We start from the raw sequence: 20,883 nt of genomic DNA, 5'->3' as shown, positions 1-20,883 counted from the left end.
GCCAGCCACATTCTAGGTGCCAGGGCTCCATCAGTACCAAAATGGACAAGTCCTTGCCCTTAGGGAACTGAAGTGCCCATGGGGCATCTCGCCAGTCTGAGAAACTACACTATATTGTGATGACGATAAGTTCTGTTTACTCAGTTAAAATAAGCACCCAAGGGTGATTTCATTCATCCTTTTACCCATATTTGTTGTGAGAGGAGCTAAGAGCATCCTGGGCAGATGAGAGCAAATACAAAAGGTCCTCTTTTGATAAGGAATCAGCACTTTTTTGGCTGGGACAATCTTTTATTTTGTGGGCTTGTTTGGAATCCCTGGCCCATGGCACTAAATGCATGAGTAACCCCTCATCCTTCACTGGGACAACTAAAAATGTCTGATCTCTGGCCCCTCGAGAACCACAGGAGGGGCTGAGGCAGGAATGTGCTGATAAGAGGACGGAAGCAACCGGCTGAGCCTTACTGCCACCATCTGAAGGCCGTTCAGCCCCTAGAGAGGATTTTTTGATTCCCCCTTCTGATGATTAGACTCTATTTAATTACAAGGAGCTTTATCTAGACAGTGTTGTATTTTAATTATCTGTAAAGCTCCCACAGATAATCATTTTAGGTTTTTGGACTACTGCATTGAAGAGCCTTGATTGCTATCATTTAACATTCATTGCCTGCCTCCTCCACTCCCCTTTTTAAAAAATGTGAATAGAAATTTCAGGCAGGTGAAAGAAGGGGGCAAATGACTCCCTGAGTTTTAAGTGTCTGCTACTTAAAAAACCTGTAGTTACTTATTCACTTAAATTAGTAACCTGCATAATTGTCATATTTTTAGTTCTTAAAAATCTGTTTTTGCAATGGAAATCTTCATGCAATCAGTATAATCAATTACAAAATTAATAAACTGGGGTGATCTTTAACACAGCTTTTTTCTGCTTTGAGAAATGAGGGGGGAAATACTCCATGTGTGGTTTAGACCTGAAAGACATTTAGTAAGAAATTCTGAATTTTATGGCCTTACTTTGAAGTTGCCGATGACACTCATTTTTCTGTCATTTTCTTAAATGTTTTCTGTGCCAAAAATGGACATAAGGCAGAAAGTTAGGAAACCTCTTGAGGTGGAAGGACCAATTTCTGAAAGCACTTGGCATAAAATTTCTGTTAACTATTTCCTATTTTAGAAAAATAGCAAAGCTAGTTACATGTTCATGGAAACATGGAGATACATGGAAAATCAATTCTTCACTTCAAGATTTTCTCTTGTTAGATACGAGATGTAATTCATTTGCTATAAAATCAGGAATGAACATGTTAATGAAGGTGCTACACAACATAGTTTAGGTTGGTATGGACTGGGACTTCCTATTTGCCATCTGAAGAAGCATTTTGTGGAGTTTGTGTTGGGTGGCTGGCAATTCATATTGCTCAAGAAATGCAATTATTTTCTGAAAAAATGCCTCTTTAAATATTTACAATGTAACCACTGCCAAAATGTGTTTGTTTGAAAGGCAATATCCAAGTCATATACTTGATAATGCCATGAAGGAGGCAAGGGAGAGATTTTTAGCTCTTCCTGGGTATCGTTTGTTTGTGAATGTTTAATTTCTTTCTTAGAGCATAATATAAAACAAGCCAAGTGTCCCTTATTGAACCCTCCATAGTCTCATGAGCTACTGAAGTGCCTATTCCTGAATAGATCTAGCCTGCTTGGAGCCATCCTAGGCAAGCAAAGTTCATTAATTTCTGTATAGTCTGAAATCAGTCTGCAGAAGATTTTAGATATCTGTATCTATGTATGGTACATATAAACTGGTCAAATGATATAATATATTTTAAAGGTCTTTTTTGTCCAGTCATGAAACAAAGCATCATGTCCAAATGGAGAACACTTCAATGTCGTTTTCTAAAACAGTTTTTGTTTACTTCTAGCCGCTTTCTAGGTGAAAGTTATAAAGCTAAATAGGAGGGGTACATTTTCTTTTTCTTTTAAAATATAATTTTAGAGAGAGGAAGGGAGAGGGAGAGAGAGAAACATCAACAGGCTACCTCGTGCATGCACCCTACTGTTGATCTGACAACCCGGAACTGGTGACCTTTGGTGCATGGGACTGTGCACAGGCCAGGGCAGAAGGGGTACATTCTCTTTTTATTGTGAGCATCATTTTGTTTTGCAGAGCACAGGACTACTGCTAGTTTAAGTTCTGTTAATGAAAAGTAAGGGTGTGTAAAAAGGCAAATTCAGGAGTAGTTTGCTCTGGAAAACTCAGGTCAAAATTGATTACACTCAGAATAGAGCGGGTTTTCATTTTGCTTGGTTGGGGAAATAAGAGGAAAAAAATGTAATAACATAAGCCTCCAGCTCAATTGCTAATATTAATATTACAAAAGTGTTCTTTACCTAAGTAGAAATTTGCAAAGAACATATGTGGCTCTGATATATTCCATATAGTTGAAATCTAATTTTGATTTATTTTCCTATTTAATGCCAAATAAGAAACAGCAAATTAATAGACAGTACCTTTTTAAAATACAGCCTTATGTCAGTAAAAATAATCTATTCATTGTATTGGAAATGTGAGTATAAAAATAAGGGTTTTTAGTTTCTGGTTTATTTCTTTCACATCCTTGAAAGCAGAATTGTTTCATGAACAGCAAAGACACGGGAGACAATGAAATACAAGTGCTGTGTAAAGACAGATATCTTCACTTAACAACCAGCTGCTATAAAAATAAATTATACCGTATGACTCAGGGAAGTTGTTAATAATTGTACTTTGTTTACATTATGCTTAGAAAGCAACAGAGCTTAATGAGATCAGATATTCAGCTAACGGTATATCTTGGAGTCATAATGTTTTCAAGCTCTGCCAAAACCGTAGGCAGATTGAATGTGGGTAGTTTTTACTAATAGTGTTTTCAAAAGAGGAAATGAATAACGCTCTGCTCAGTATAGGAGCTATGCATTCATTACCTAAGAAAGAGTATTAAGTACACAACTTACTGAGCTGCTTACAAAGGACACAGCTCCAACAATGTAATGGGGAAACATCCAAGAACCATGGAGATATTTATTTAAGAACTATGAATAATAATAATAATAATAATAATAATATAAACCTATAGAAAGCCCACAATAACAATGACCAAGTATCCAAAAAGTCATGCTGTCATCTTCTAAAGCAGGTGAGCAATGTTTAGAATCCCAATTTCTTACGAAATAAAATTTATTCCTACTCCCTGAGCTTTTGGATAGATTAGTTACAATGAAGTGGGCTAGAGTCAGTGTTTCATTTTTTTCTGATTCAGAAAAACATTGAACTTCTTAACTTTGGAGTTGACTACTTGATTTTTAAAAATAAATGTGATATTCAAGTTGGTAACACTCTCTGTCATACACACCTTGATGAAGGACATGGTTGATTGTTAATATGCTAGAGGAATTTCTCATTGTCTTAATGAAAAATGCAACAGTGAGTTTAGTTGCGTTTAATGTAACTTTAGTTGCCACAACCTGGATGTCTCTAGCATATAATATTTAATGAGCACAATCGCCCCCAACAGCAGATTCTTTGCATATTTTGTTTTATCAAAATTGACTTAGTATTATTTCCTCTCTCTTCCTACACCCATGCTATGTGAAGTGCCAGAAAAAAAGTAACCCTCAACACCCACTTTGCCAAATTAATGAGAAGGCAGGATCTGTGAAATGTAGAGATTATTTGCTTTGCACCAGTAAAACACATCAACTGTGTGCACACAGCTACCACGTCAACATGTGAGCCTTTTCTAAGCGAAAGGCACAGCATATGTCAGTACATTCAACTTTACATAAAAAAAAAATCTATAATAATAAAAGCATAATATGCAAATCGACTGAACTGCTGAACAGCAGAATGACCGTCTGGACGACCACGCTATGACACGCACTGGTGCCAAGGCAGGTGCGATGCAATTGGTCAGGGGGCCCTGCCATAGCCCCACGATCACCCTGCAGAGGGAGGTCCAGGCCACCCTCTGTGGGGCGATCAATCGGGGCTCCACGGAACTGGGGAACTAGAGGTGTGTGGCAGTGAACACAGGCAGTGCCAGGCCAAAGCGGGTGCGGGTGGGGGGCGGGGCTGCGAAGCCAGGGTTGCAAAGCTGGCAACTGGGGGAAGGAAGGCCTACCCTTGCACGAATTCTGTGCATCGGGCCTTTAGTACATTTATAAATAAATAAGACAAGGGCAATAAGAAAAACATATTTTGCAAAGCTTATTACTAACTAGTAAGGAGAGGATGTGATGCTATTTTGTTCATGCATCCAGAAAGTGGCAGAATTTCTAGAGATGGAGGGAATGTACATAGTATAATTTAAATTAGATCTAGATCCAGAATGGCATTGACTACCTTAAAGATGATGCTATCAGGTGAGTATAAGCTGGCAAAATCTGATGCTGTAAGGTATATGTGTGGGTTATTAAGCCATATTACCTCCCGATTTGTCTATGAAATGAATCCAAGTTAAAGGAGCAAAAGGAAGTAAGTATTACGGTGGTCAGTCCATCATCCCTTCAATTCCTATCTTGCTAGCATTTATAGATGCTTCTGAGAAATACATTGATAGGCTGTTTCTTTTGATATAAAGAACTGTGTCTTTGGTTATTATTGCTGCATGACAAATCACCCCAGTAGTTTGGCACTCAAAACAATAACAATCATATTATTATCTTACTAGAGGCACGGTGCACGAAATTCGTGCACTGGGGGAGGGGGTTGTCCCTCAGCCAAGCCTGCACCCTCTCCAATCTGGTCATCCCTCTCACAATCTGGGACTGCTGGCTCCCAACTGCTCGCCTGCCTGCTTGCCTGATTGCCCCTAACCGCTTCTGCCTACCAGCCTGATCACCCCCTAACCACTCCCCTGCCAGGCTGATCAATGCCTAACTGCTCCCCTGCTGCCCTGATCACCCCCAACTGCCCTCCCCTGCCGGCCCAGTCGCTCCCAACTGCCCTTTCCTGCTGGCTTGACTGCACACAACTGCCTTCCCCTGCTGGCCATCTTGTGGCTGTGGGCGCAGCCATCTTTGAGGGCGGGGAAGTCAATTAGCATATTCCCTCCTTATTGGCTGTGGGTGCCTCCATCTTTGCAATGGTGTGAGGGTAATTAGCATATTCTCTCTTTATTAGATAGGATAGTTTCTGTGGGTCACAAATTTGGGATGGGCTTAATTAGGAGTATCTGGTTTGGGGTCTTTTACAAGGTTATAGAGAATTAGTAGCTGGTGTGGAAACAGTGGTCTGGAGCAGTGGGGGGTAGCCAGGCATCTTTCCCTATCTTTCTATCTCTCCATCTATAAATCTTCATATAGTGTCAGAGCTCTGTGTAGTCTCTGGCAGGCTAGTTTGGGCTTCCTCACAGTATGGTGGCCTCAGGAAAATCTGTTTGCATGGTGGCTCAGGATTTGGTATGTGTGCTCCATCAAGCAAGGTGGAAGATAAAATTCTTTTTTTTTTTCTGATCTAGACTCTGTAGTCATACAGACTTCTACCCCATTTACGGGTTACAAGGAAAGAGGATAATTAGACTTTGCTTCTTAATTTGTTGTGGCAAGATTTAGAAGATCTTGAAGGCCCATTAAGATGGCCATCTTTGGGAAATACTGCCACAGTGTATTTTACTCTGAAATGATTATCTTTGCTAAATTGATGATGTGATATTTTGAGTAAAAATAAATGTATTCTTTGCTACAGAGGATGAATTATGGTAAAAAATTGAGTACTTTCTTGAATCTGCAGGGCAGGGCATATTATTTGTTAGTCATAACTCCATTCCATGGAATTCCAGTAGTTTCTCACGGTCTCTGTTATTTTGTCAGCCTCAGGCCTGCTAGAATGTTGAAACAGATTCACTTTTATGACAAAGTTCCAGCAGGAGTGGGAATAACAAAAAGGTAAAGGTCATTTGATTCAATTAGGTGAGAAAAGAGGAGAAAACTGATGCCAGCATTGAAATGACAGGGGGATTGCCCTGGCCGGGTTTGGCTCAGTGGATAGAGCATCAGCCTGCAGACTCAAGGGTCCCAGGTTTGATTCCAGTCAAGGGCATGTACCTTGGTTGCGGGCACATCCCCAGTGGGGAGTGTGCAGGAGGCAGCTGATTGATGTTTCTCTCTCATCGATGTTTCTAACTCTCTATCCCTCTCCCTTCCTCTCTGTAAAAAATCAATAAAATATATTAAAAAAAGAGAGAAAGAAATGACAGAGGGGAGGGGCTATCTGAGGCCAGTCTGGTAATCCCTCCTGGTGTCACTGTCTCTTTCTGTGAACTAAAGAGAAGCAATCCAGACTTGCCTCACAGAACAGCTGTGAAGCAGAGCTAATAAAAATATTTGGGAAACAATTTTCAAGGACATGATTATATCTGGATGTCAATGGGAAGATGCAATTATGACACCTGAGCTGGACTGCCTACATGCCTATGGCATGGCCTTTGTCCTGGGAAGATGAGCCCACAGACCTATCACCCAGACTGTTGCTTTTAATGTTTTTTTCTCTAGTGGGGATGGATTTCTTCAAAGCCACCCACATTCCTACCTGGTTGTCCTCTCCAACAGTGGAAAGTCCTTTCCTGGTGGCAGGGTGAGCTACACCCTTACTAAGAGGAATAAAATACAATAAATTTTCTGATACTTAGGTTTATTTATACAAAATTTTAACCAAATGAGACAGACAAGTCTGATCACAAAGGTCTGAAAATGTCCTATTGCAAATGCCTACTGAAATCTGATGTAAACCCTTGGGAATATGCATTACATATATTCCCATTTTTAAAAGTAGAAGTGAGAATATGGTAGTGTAAGCAGACATTTTAGTTCAGAGGCATCAGAAGCTTCCTTAGGAGGGTAGTCCACACGGACAAAGATTGTTTCACTACTGTAAAGTCAGAGAAAGCTCATCTGCAAAAGGATTTGATGGTGTTCAGGGAAAGGGCCAGCTCACCGATTTCAAAGCACTACAGAATATTTGAGTCAGAAGCCACCTCTTCATTAAGGCTGACAAATTGAAGCCCTTCTGAATGTGATCTTCTGAGATGAACACTACTCCAAAATTGCAAATCTATGGTATATTTAAGGCATATTTACCATGAGGCCTCAGGGGCAGGTTGTGGTTGTGGTCATAGTTCTTGGTGTTTAGATGAAGATGACCATTTATCTTGGATACTCTTATCTACCTTTCTGTACCCATTAAATAATTCCTGACTTTTGAGATACTGGGTGGGGGGTGATCACTGATCTTTAAAAAGCAGATTAGAAATATAGCAATTATTGCCCAGTTAGGAGATAAGAAAAGTTTCTAACAATCCTTTAAGGCAAATTATTTACTTGCAAGAGGCTCACCCGTAAGTCAAGCACAGCTTGATGCTTTTGTAAAATCTCTTCTAAAAGAAGCCGTATTTAAGCAATCATCCATTTATACCATTTATACCGGCAGATAACTGCACACCAAGCAACACTTTGTACTTCTCTGAGAAAATCTTAAAGAAACAGATTTTCCTAAAATGGGATTTCAGTGATATTTTGGGTTAAACACAGTGCTTCTATTGTTTCTGTAATTTAGAGTCTTTACTACCAGTGAGCGAAAAAAAGCAATGATTCCAGATACTTTTGTAAGGCAGATAATATGGATGGTATTTCACAGTCTTGTGTTATTCCTAGTAAATAACTTCCACTGAGCTAATTAGCCTTGGAAAGAATTTCAACTCTGTGTACTAACTGCACTATTGAAAACTGGGCATAAGAACAAGTAAGATACCCCTTGAATAAATAATATGCCATGAATTCAAGATGCATCAAGGTGGCATAACCCCAGACTGAAAGACTGAGCTGCTCCAAATAGAAAATTGATATAAAATGCAGGACTTTGAAACAAAAAAACCAGTCTGATTTTTACTCAGCAATTGCTTGCTGTGGTTTCTCAATGTGAGCTTTGTATAAACAGATCTTTTTCTAAGTGTTTCTAAAGAGCCTGGAAATGAAGAATTAAGTACTGCTTCTGCCCATCCGTCAAAACCCAACAAACTCTTCCTCAATCTCAACACCTGTTGTTGAAAATCCAACACACAGTGGCCTTCATCTTCTATGCCAACAGATGTGAAGATGCCCAGAGGTCCCTCAGATGTTTGTGCTTCTGAGCCTCATGGGGGCATCAGGAAGGGGAGGGAAAATGATTCCGGAATTCCAAAGGTCACTGCTGGATTGAAATAATGAAAATTGCCCACATGTCGAAAAAAACTCAGATGTGATTACTGGAAAGTCTGGCAATCAGACCAAGAAAAATTGACTGGGCTAGAGTTTCATTTATACTTAAAATAAAGAAAAAAGAAAAGAGAAAAAGAAAGAAAAGGAAGGTATGCCTGGTGAGAGAGAAACAATTATTACATCCTTCAGCCTTTGGGCTACCACAATTAGCAAGTTCAAACATAAAATAAAAGTAATATTTACCTGTACCAAAAGGGGTCAGGTGTGAACTGTCACCTACACAGACACTCATTTCTGAAAACAAGTCTAAAAATTTATTTTAGGTAATTAAAGAAAATAGAAATTAGCGTAGTTTTTTTACAATAAAAGAAGACAATGATATTTATTTGAATTTTCTTTCAAGGCATCTATGGTGTCCAATAACCATTTCATTACAACTATTTTATTCAAGGATAACTTTTCTTTCTAATGTATCTCTCCCTATTCTTCACTCAAAGGTACGGGAACTCTGCCTGGTGATGCTTACATGATTATATGTGTAAAAAAAACATGTACTTTCTACACAAAATAAACTTAAGAATTATGTGTCACAACCTCTGCTTTGCAATCTTTTCACTCTGGGTTAGTTAGGTGACCTAGAGGCACCATGTGATACAGCCTATGCGATTTTGAGACTCAGTCAGAGCTTGGCTCCAACTCCAGCTGTATGGTCTTGGGCACATTTTTCCTTTATTTGTTTATCTATTCACTTAAAGTGCAAGTAAGTATGGAGTTTAACTGGAAAGCGACAGGCTCTGGCTATGTGCTATAGTTACACAGAAACTGACATCCTACTCTCCCAGAGCTTTTGGGCAATTTCATTTCATTGTGCTCCATTCTAGAACAGAAGTACAGCATGACCTGGGGGCTTCGAGGAGGAGCCACCAATTGAGTGCTGAGGGTGGTGGTGTGCAGTGAGGCAGGGAGTTCAGGAGATGATCTCAGGAGATTTAAGACCTGAACCAGAGGCTCAAGTAGGAGTTAGCCAGTGGAAGGGCAGAGAGGGGTTGTGGAAAGAGAGCTTTAGACAAAGACAACAACCATGTGAAGACCCAGCGGCACTGGATCTGCAAATACTTCTTTGGTGCCCTTTCAGTCCAATATATGTGTTTGGAGACAGAGAAAAATAGCAGAGTTTTGTCTAGAGCTAGACTCCTTGGAGACAAATGGCAGAGATGATAAACTTGGTATAAAAATTACCTGGAGGTTTTGTTAAGTGAAGTTTCTCATTCAGTAGGTTTAGGTGGACCCGAGGTTCTCCATTTAAAGCTCCCAGGTGATTTCTGATTCCTGTGATTCAAGGACCCCACTTCAAATAGTAAGGTCTTAAAGCACTTAAGGAAGGCCCAATTCAGGGAGATGAATTTCCTGGAAGTTTCAGTATTTTGAATTACTTACTTCAAATACATCCTCTCATTCTCTCTCTTTCTCCCCACCCATACAAAGTTACACAAAATGTATAATAACTGATCAAATAATAGAAAATATAGAACTATTCTGGTGATTATTATTAGTGGAGACTGCAAATGGATTAAACACATAGTCTGTCCACCATGACCTTTTTAATGTTTAAGCACTTTTACATTTTTTTCTGGTATGTTCCAGTCATTAGTGAAATTTCAGAGTAACGCACTCAAATATAAGCTGTCCTCAAAATCCAGGAAGGTCCACCTGGTGTTGTACATTTCCCTTCATGGGGAGAGGCTCAAGGTGCATCAGTAGGTCACTTCTTTAAAGGGAATATCTCAATATTCTCTTGAACACTTCCACATGGGGCAGACCTCTGAACTTTCATAGGTTTCTTTCTCTCTCCTGACAAATGACTTATGAGGATATTTGAGGTGCTTCCTTTTTCCCACTCATCAAATCCAGGTAGTGTAATGTCTGGTAATTACTATGTAATGGACTGGGGTAACGTTTTGTGGGATACCAATGCAATCAAGATCCCTACAAGAATGATTCAGAGATATCTGGGGATTTAAAGCCATCACGTTGCTTATGTCTGTCCAAAAATCCCACTCCGTTCACCAGAGCCCTACACTTTACTAACCAGTCGCCTATCTTAGCAAAAGAGACCTGGTGGCCTAGTATATTCAAAGGAAATAACAATTCCAACGGCTATGATCAAGCCTGAGCCTGATTCTTAGCCACATCTGCCCCATGGCTACATGATAAAAGGAAATCTATAAGGCACCATAGAGGTTTTCTGGTTCTCCATCAATACCTTGAGTTGGAAATTCAAGGTTTGATGCTTATCATTTTCTTCACATGCATTTTCCAGAGCAATCATAAGTAGCCATTCCACCTCATCTTAGTAATCACCATCGTCACCACTGCAACTAAGCATCACAGTCTTTATCTGTCAGTGCCTTGACTTATACCTTCACTCCGTGCCACCACTGGTGATCATCTGAGTGAACACGATGCCACTGTTTGCCATGGATCACCAGTGTCTGCTATCCCCTTGGCATTCTGTGCACACTTCAAACAGAAGCAACCCAACCCCAGAATCCCATTTTGAGGGTCTATGTGACATTCCCTATACCTGGTACCAACGACTATCTCAATCAGAGTCCCAAATGCGATCACAGAGCACTCACAAGGTCTAACTCACAGTTGTCTCAAGAGATGCCCATCAATCTGTGCTGGCTGGAAAGAGCCTATATTTTCTTCTACTAATTATATATTACCTTTCATAGACGAGTTTTATAAACCATCTAGAATTTACCTCTGTATATTGTACAGATTTTTTTCTCCATAGAATAAGTCAGTTTGCTATCAACCTTCCTAAAAATCCATTACTTCCCCACTGATTTGTAATATCACCTTTATTATATATCAAATTACTATATATGCAGATGTCTATTTATAGGCTCCATATTTTATCCCACCAGTCTATTTGTCTATTGTTTATATTATCCTGGTTGTGTGGTATGCCTGAATATATGGTAGCTACTCATGCACTTTATATTCATCCAAATACATGTCAAATTCAGTTTATTAAGTCCTTCAAACAATCCTGCATGTTCAATTACGAAGAGATGATTTTAAATTGCCACCTAGGGAGGGTGAGTTTGGTTATCCTCTGTTTTGCTGAGCAAGGTGTACCATTCAAAGATAAGCTGAATTACTCATTTGTCACTTGTGATTTTCCTTCTCCGCCATTTTCCACACAGTGCTCCATCTCTCCTCTCAATAAATATTGAGCAGTTTTATGGCTGAATTATGTCTCACCCCAAATTAATATGTTTCAATCCTAACCCCCAGTATCTCAATGTGATATATTTGGAGATAAGGTCTTTAAAGAAGTGATTAGGATAAATGAGGTAATTAGGATGGGTCCTAATAAAATATTACTGGTGTCATTATAAGAAAAGAAAATTTGGACAGAGACACAAGCAGAGGGAAAACCATGTAAGAACACAGGGAAAAGATGACCATCTACAAGCCAAAGAGAGAGGCCTGAGGAAAAAACGGCCTGCCAACACCTTGATCTTGGACTTCTAATTGCTAGAATTTTTTTTTTAGTAATTCTTTCTTTTATTATTGTCTAAAGTTTTACATATGTCTCCTTTTCCCCCAATTGAACCTCTCCCCTCCCCCAGCCATTTCCACCCCAGGCAAGCCCCCATCGCCCCAGTGTCTGTGTCCATTGGTTATGTGAATATGCATGCATACAAGTCCTTTGGTTGCTCTCTAACCCCCCTTCCCCTACCATTTGTCTCGGGATCTATTCTTGTTCATCAAATTATGTTGCTCATTATATCCCACATATGAATGTTTGTGAGAAAATAAATTTCTACTGCTTAAGCTACTCAGCCTGTGATACTTTGTTATGGCAGCCCCAGCAAACTAATACAACTAGATATTCAAAGAATACCAATTGAAAGGGGTGCATTAAACTTTAGCCTAGTTCTCATGCCCATATGCCTCAATATTGCTCTGCCCAAATCTGTGGCTTTAATTTTGGTCCTTTTTTTTTTTTTTTTTTAAAGGCATAGACCTGTTTGTCAACTGGTCTTCTCTATGAATATCTATGTGGCACCTAAAGCTCAAATGCTTCAAATCTATGCCATGACATTTTTCATCAATTCTGCCAATCTCTGCTGGCCTATACCTTATATAATGGCCACGGTGAGACCTAGGAGTCACCTTAGACTTCTGCCCCCACCCTCCTACACATCCTTTTTTAAATACACATCAAAAGAGTCTATTTATCCTGATTATTTCAGTCTCGGAATGTTTCTTGCCCCTGACCTCTTACCATCGCAATTACCACTATGCTGGGTCAGGCCCTCATTATTTCTTGCCTGGGCTCTGCTAAAGATGTCTAATTGGTCTCCCCAACTACATCATCACCATTTCTCAATCTATCCTTTATATATCCCAATATCTTTTAAAACGTGACTGATCATGTGACTCCACTCTTTCATGATTCCATTATTTAAATGAAAAAGTTCTAATTCCTTAGTAGGGCATCCAAGGCCTCATAACCTGGACCAACCTACCAGTTTAACTTCTTTATCGCCACATCTCCCTTTTTCCAAGTACCTTTTAATACTGCCACACCAATCTATTTATACTTCCTCCAACACAAAACATACTCTCACACCTTCATGTCTTTGGTCATGTTAGTATCTTCCTGCAATGTCTTTCATCCTCATTCTATTGTTAAAACTCCACACACTATTTGAGGCCCAAATGAATTGGTATTTTCTTAAGAAAAGTGTTTTTGGTACTGCCACTTGTGATTGACAGTTTCATACTTCATACCCCCCCACCCCCCAATGGTATTTTGGAATCCTTTTTCCTTCGTATTTATCACATTTTGTTTTAGTCTTATGTCACTGGGCTTCCCCAGTAGGTGATAAGCTCTGTGAAGGCAGGGGCAATATTTTTTTTTCAGGGGCAATATTTTTGTTTATTTTCCTATACCCACCCAAAACATAACAGAGGTTTGTACATTACAGTTGATCTGTAAATAATCTGATGAATAAAGACAGTTTGCCAACTATCAGTCAATAAGATTTTTGAATTCAGAAGCATGTCACTATTTAATTAATTTTAGTCCACTCATTTTGTGGAAAATATAGCTTATTTATTCACCAACCCAAATTATTAAAAAGCTCATTTCTTTTTTGCTATAAAGTAGCATTTAGAAAATATTATGAAAAATGAAGTGCAAGTTAATAAGAAAAGTGAAACTAAATTTTCCCTAAAATGTCCTCAGAATTAAAATTCAGAGAAACCATTCAGAAGGCAAAAAATGTGACTGCATTTGCCAAATTAAAAAATATTTTTAGTAATATTTTATGGTGATTGCCAATCTTCTCAGGGCTTAGACATAGACTATGGAAGTAGCAGGAACATTTTTCTAAATCTAGAGGAAAAGCATTGAAAGTAGCCTTATAATTTGAAAGACTATATAGCAAAACATATAACATTTGAGAAGTAGCCAACACTAAGTACACCCAAACCTTTCATTATCTCTACTTTCTTCCCAAATTATTACCATTTACTGCTCAGACAGGATCCTATGAAGTCCAGGCCCAATCTGTTAAGTACTCCCAAGTGTTGTATCCTTCTGCCTTATATTTTATTTTTGTGTTTTGTTTCTTGCTTTTTTTGGTTTCTGATTCCACTTCTTATTGTAGAGTCCAGTTAGGGTTGGAGAAAACAGAGGCTGCTCATATTTAAATATTTTATACAACTACGGTGTTTGCTTTTTATGGACTGCTCAGTGCTTCCTTGTAGAGACCTGGGACTTCAGAGTCCACAATTTGAAAATTGTTGACTTAATAACTGAATTCAGCTTTATGGAGGAAACATAACATTTGTTTTGCTCTGGCAGCATGAGGTCTGAATGTCTGCACTTCTTAGTAGTTGATAAGCAACTCTTCCACTAGATTTCTTGAATCTCAACAAGGAGAGCCTCTCTCAGTGGTGCTTAAATGAAATCCAACCAGAAATTTTAGAGAAGGAAAAATATTTGGCATCCTCTACTTACTCAGATATAATGCTCTCTGTAGATATGGATTCCAACTCTCCACCTGTGTCCATATAACCTATAGAATGAATAAGGGAAATCTTGATGAGAGAAAATTCAAATAACGTAATCTCATATGATCCCCACAAGAGCCCTATGGGGCAGGATATTAGTAGGTAAAACCACGTGACACTGCCATTTGTACAAGTAAACAAATGGTTGATATCAGCAATTTCATAGGATTTAAACTTTATTATGAATATCTTCATTTTACAGATGAGAAGCCTGATGTTTAAAGATCAAGTAATGTACTAAGGTTACAGGGCTGTTAGGTTGTAAAGGCAGACCTGGAACCTAGGAATGAAGTATGTATCCCAGAGCCTTGTTCTTTGCCAGACTATACTGCCAGAGAAGGAACACAATTAGACTAAGAGAAAAAGATGCCCACTCCACCCCACCCCTACCCCTTGGCTCACTGACACAGCAGAGAGATGGGTAGCATTTCTTTACTGTAGTTATATTTATGACTCATAAAGACAGATCCAGACTTGTACAAGCATATACATTTTAGTTTCCTCCCCTGTGAGCTTTAACTGTGTTAAATAAACAATGGTTTTATAGCTCTTGATCCACGGGGATGAAATTGCTTAAGACATGGATGGCAATGGTTTTAAAATACGTAATGTTTTAAGTCGCCAAGGCTGTGACTGGCTGGAAGGCTCTCACACTGCCTTAGGGTTGTCTCATATGTTTTTCCTTTTAGATGGTAAACTGCTCAAGCACAGCTACCCTTTCTGTTTGAGACTCCCTCCCAGGCAGTATAAATCAGTGATTACTGACCTTTAGGAAAATGGTATCAGGCTGGAGACGTTGGCCCAACCATAGACAAAAATATAGCTGCCTAGATAGAACAGCTCAATCAAAAAGTTATCTGCACTTTCTGTAGGGAATACTGCATACTTCATTTCACTAGTTTTGCTTTCCTTTTTTGGAGGGTTGCTTTAAAAAAAATATATATATATACTTTTATTTTTAAATTTAATTTCTTTATTGTTGAAAGTATTACATATGTCTCCTTTTCCCCCCATTAACATCTCTCTGCCTGCTCCTATCCCCCAGTACATGCCTTCAACCCCCTACTGTCTGTGTCCATTGGTTATGCTTATATGCATGCATACAAGTCCTTTGGTTGATCTCTTACCATCCCCCCCACACCCTCCCTGCCAGAGGGAAGGTAGGGGAGGGTTGCTTTTAATTCCTTTCTCTTTTAGTTTGGCACTTTGTAGCTACAGTCAATCCTCTGCACCCTTGCCCCGGTCTACCAGAATGAGGGCACTTGATTTCTGCATAAAAAGTGCAATAGTATATAGAAAAGTCATTCATTGAGAACTAAGGGGCCTGTTTAAAGAGTGGTGGTCATGCAAATTAGTGTGATTGCTGGCCCAGGTCCTGAAAAGAATTAAGTTGAAATGAATAGAAACTAAGCTTTGAGAGAGTTTGATTTTAAATTAGGTTTGAAAGCATATGTTTCCACCCTGTTACCAGTTTGTTTTTTTTCATGTCACTATCATGAATTTACCACCACCTCTTGCCTTTCAAAGGTATCCACCATCTTGAATATTGTGGTATCAATTTCCTTGCTTTTCTTTATGGTTATATCACATATGTATGTATTCTTTTTAAATTTAATTTAATTTTTTCCATCACCATTTATTCTCTCTTCCACCAATACCTCTCTCCCCCTGCAAGCACAACACTGTTTGTTGTCCATGTCCATGAGTTTTTTTTTCCTTTTTGCTCAATCCCTCCCACGCCACCAACACTCCTCACCCCAACACACCCCACCCCAACAGAGCTGTCTGCCTACTCGCTGTGTATGGGTTAGTCTCTATTTTACTTGGTAATTCAGTTTGCTCATTAAATTCAACATATGTATTTTAAAATAAATCACTGAATTTCATGAGCTTTTATGATTCAGTTCATATGATCCTGAATGAACTGAATATCTACATGTATGCTTCTGTGATTTGCCTTTTTTTGCTCAACATTATGGTTTTTCATATTAATCTGTGTTGTGTATAGCTGAGTTCTGTTTATTTTTATTATTGTGTAGTAGTCTATTATTTGACCTCAATTTTTATATCCACACTCCTGTTGATGAATATCAGGGTCATTAAATTTTATATTAATATTACATTAAGATATTAAATAAAAAATTCTTAAAAATCTATTTTTGAATTGTTTAACAAGATTCTCATTTTGTTTAAAATGGCTACATGCAATTCCCAATCAAGGCTTTGAAATTTAATCTTTTAAAATTCTTTATAGTCATCATCAACAAGAAATTGTCATAAATTTCCTGATAAAACTTTTCAACTTTTTTTGCAACAATACTATTTTGACACTTTAGTAGCTATCATTTTCTTTCATGGACAGATGTAATACTGGAGTTTTTATTTTGTGGCAGTACAAAGGGATTTCTAATTCAACTAAAATTTTCTCACCTATCAGAATGGCTATTATCAAAAAGTCAACAAATGACAAGTGTTGGTGATGATGTGGAGAAAAGGGAACCCTTAGTCACTGTTAGTGGGATTGTAAATTGGTGCAGCTCTTATGGAAAACAGTATGGAGATTCCTCAAGAAACTAAAAACAGAACAACCATACAAACCCAGCAGTTACACTTCTTAACATTTATCCCAAGAAGATTAAAACACTAATTTGAAGAGATATATGCATCCCTATGTTTATTGTAGCATTACTTACAATAGCCAAGATATAAAAGCAACCTAGATATCCACTGACAGATGAATTGATATAGTAGATGATATATATAATGTTACTCATCAATAAAGAGTAAAATCTTGCCATTTACAACAACATGGACGGGCCTAGAGGATATTATGCTAAGTGATATGTCAGACAGAGAAAGTCCAATACCATATGATCTAACTTTTTTTTTTAATATATTTTTATTGATTTTGTACAGAGAGGCAGGGAGAGGGATAGAGAGTTAGAAACTACAATGAGAGAGAAACATCAACCAGCTGCCTCCTGCACACCTCCCACTGGGGATGTGCCCGCAACCAAGGTACATGCCCTTGGCCGGAATCGAAACTGGGACCCTTGAGTCTGCAGGCTGACGCTCCATCCACTCAGCCAAGTTTGGCTGATCTAACTTTTATATAGAATTTTTAAAAGGAAAACCAAACAAAAGCAAAAAGAGACTCATAGAAACAGATCAAACTGATGGTTTCCAAAGGGGACGGGAGGGGGATAGATGAAAAGATGAAGGGAAATATAGTCAATAATATTGTGGTAACTTTGCTGGGCGACAGATGGTTACTAGACTTAGTGTGGCAATCACATCGTAAGGTATATAAATGTTGAATCACTACGTTGTACATTTGAAACTAACAATATTGTATACCAATTAAACTTAAATAAATAAATAATAAAAACAACAAAATAATATGACAATTATAAGGATACACAAGGCCTCTGTACTAAGAATTTTTAGGCAGGAAAATTTAGTATCATGGGGGTATAATCCACATGATACTAAGAAGGTGAACAATGATGAGTTAGAGTATGAAAAGGTGAATGTATACTATTAGTATTCCCATTTTACAGAGGAGAAAACTGATGCTTAAAGGTACATGTATAGTTCGTCTTAGGTCACATAGGTAATCAACAGAATGAATTTGCATCAGCTCTTTTTAAATAGAGAGCCTCCACTCTTACACACAAAGCTAGTGAGCATCAATTAGTAAGGGTGCATGGGAATCCTAGCATAGCACAAGGCCCAATAGGAAATAAAAGGGTAATAGCAACCAAGTCAGAAAGCTTAGAACAATATAAAATGAACTTATAGGAATTCAGAAGATGTTTATTAATATGCTATTAGCAAATAATGTGTTACTATGTAAGGCCAATTGTGGAACTCGAGAGTGATATAAAAGCTCAATGTCACCACTGAGACCTTGAGCCCCATAGGGGGCTAGAAGAATTTAGCTGTCCCTTGCAAGTAAGTATTAGTGGTTAATGAAGAATCACACTTCTAATGAAGAAATGCATGCATTGTACACTATTAATTGTGTGTGTTAATTCTTTAATTCAGTGGTCACCTATGTAGGTAAGCCAGTGTACTACATCATGTTAGGAATCCAAAGACAATAGAATTGACTTAAGTCTAGCAGACTATATATACAAAGAATGTGTACATCCACATTAAGTATAAAAGAAGTGTTTATTAAATGACATTTCATTTTCAAAATTGAGCTAGCAGCTGTTAAAGTGTGTTTACATTTTTAGGGACACCTTATATATAAACCAGAGAAGTACCTAAGTTTGTTTGTAGTTTACAGATGGCATCATTCTTTGTTAACTTGATTATGCATTTTTAAAGAAAGAATTCATTTCCATTGTTGTTAAAGAGAAACATCTTAGATCTGGTTGTAGATTTGGTAAGGTTGGAGTTATCCATGAATTAATCTGCCATTTACAAAGATGTCTATAACAGGGAATGTCACTGCTTGAAGTATAGTCAGGTAACCTAATTTCATGCAGGCAGCTTCCTTTTTTGCTTATGGGAAATGCAAGTGTTGACTCTTGCATTCCTTTTGAATGTTATTTCAAAAGCTATTTGTGTGCACCATTGGATGCACCATTATTCAGTTGCTTTAACAATAAGTAGCAAAGTTGTTGCTAACCTTACAGGAATGAGGGCTACTGCAACTTTGCTTTTCCAAACTAGAGGAACCAACTTGATTAAAGAAGAGAAACTAAAGGCTCCGCTTCTCTCCTTCTTATCCCTCATCACAGCTGATCAAAGTCCTTTCTCCTATCCAATCTACCAACAGAGACTGGTTTGCATGAAATTGTACAGTGACTGACAGGTCATTCTCTGCAACTCAAGCCCTGGCTTTGAAACTTACTAGCTGTGTTACTGTGGCAGGGTATTTCACTTTCCTCATGTATAAAAGTGGGTTCAGTAGTAGGTCTTACAGGAACAGAGTAAATATTAAATAAGATAATGCATGAAAAGTGATAAATGTATTATCTGGCATTAGTTTCATGTTAAACATTGATATGAAGCTGTGATCCATCTGCTCCAATCTTAGAGCAGTACAACAAAGCCTGGAAATTTGAAAAAAATACAATACTGGGTTCTTTACTTTTATTTAATGAGCCCCTTGAAGAGGACACATAGCTGTGAGCAATACTTATAAATACCTTTTTCTCTCATATCCACTCCGTTACTTGACTCCCTCTCCACAAACGCTCCTTAAACTCCCTCTGCAGTCACAGGCAAAGAGCCTCTCCACCTTTCAGTCTCCTCTCCCCTCCCAATTCTGAATCACAGAATCCCAAGGAAAGGTGTATCTCTGGGGAGATCTGGGGAAGAAATGGATGGGCAAAGTAAAAATTCTCTTAGTGGTTAACTACTATTTGATGGTGTTAAAATGGCCAGAACACTATTATACAAAAACCACTTTCCCCAATCATATTTTCTCCGTCCTGATGCCCTTTTAAAAATTATTCATTCAAACATTATATAAAGTTCTGCAGCCAGTTAACTGAATCACTAACCTGTCAAAGGAATGACAGTTTGGATGGTCATAGAGGCAGGTAATTTTGGAGCAGGATGCTCCAAATGCTAAGTAATAATGATAAAAAACAGTAATACTATTTAAAGCATGCTGTGCATTCTTACTGCACGTTACAACTTGTTTTCACCTAAGTTATCTCATCTTATTTCCCCCTCCCCCCCAAATATTATGAATTTGGTTGGGTGAGAATAATTGTCTCCTTTTTAATAAAGGAGGACACTGAACCAAAGGAGACTAGTACAATTAATGTGAGGTGCTGCAGAGAGAGCTTTAGACATAGAGCCCTGGACACTGAGGAGGGAGATGGACAAAGGAGAGGTGGCAGAGAGGTACAGGAGAAGGTCCCTCCTAGTCTACCCTGCCATGGACCATGGGGAGGAGAACATCTCATTTGGTTCTGATGTCTTAGCTTGCTGATTTTGCCAGGTATTCTAACAGGCACTTTGTGTGCATCAGAATGGAAATTTATCTGCAAAACTCATTAGTTTAAGAGAGAAAATTCTATTAACACTTGCCTTTCTTCTACTATGATAAAAAATGAAAATGAGTTCATCAAAGAAAAACTATATTTAAAAAAAACAGGAAAGATTTTCTTAGGTTGATTATTAATAACAAAGAATTGTTAAATATGTCTGTTGTGGTTTTAGAGCACAAGGACACCACAGTGAAGTAAGACCTTTTATCCCCCAGTAAAGAGCAATGGTACATTTTATTCAATACGTTAAATTACATAGACATTAGCCACAACATGTTGACTCAGCTTCACAGGAAATGAAAATCAATACCATCTGTGTGGACAGCCACTCCACATTACCCTAGCACACACTGTAGTGTGTTCACTGCGTCTCAGCTCCAAGACCTCACTTCACTAGAATGCCATTATTGTAAGTTTTTAAAAAGTCACTTTAATATGCATATGAAAATTCAAATCAAGAAGTCGAGATTTTGAATCAAGATTTCAGCAGCAGCTTTTTTCAGCTGCTTTGAACTTGCCAAGTGTTTGATAAATTCTG

The 20,883-nt window shown here is 38.3% G+C and overlaps 1 long non-coding RNA gene across 1 annotated transcript in view; it reads right to left on the bottom strand.

Moving 5' to 3' along the window:
• LOC132242968 (uncharacterized) overlaps nt 1-20,883 on the bottom strand; it is a 163,224-nt gene that overhangs the window by 9,959 nt on the left and 132,382 nt on the right. Inside the window, exon 4 of the long non-coding RNA XR_009454746.1 lies at nt 14,279-14,336. This is a non-coding gene — a long non-coding RNA (uncharacterized LOC132242968). The remainder of the gene's footprint in view (nt 1-14,278; nt 14,337-20,883) is intronic.

Source organism: Myotis daubentonii, chromosome 10 (genome assembly GCF_963259705.1).
Source record: "Myotis daubentonii chromosome 10, mMyoDau2.1, whole genome shotgun sequence".
Lineage (NCBI taxonomy): Eukaryota > Metazoa > Chordata > Mammalia > Chiroptera > Vespertilionidae > Myotis > Myotis daubentonii.
This window is presented reverse-complemented; position numbering and strand designations above follow the sequence as displayed.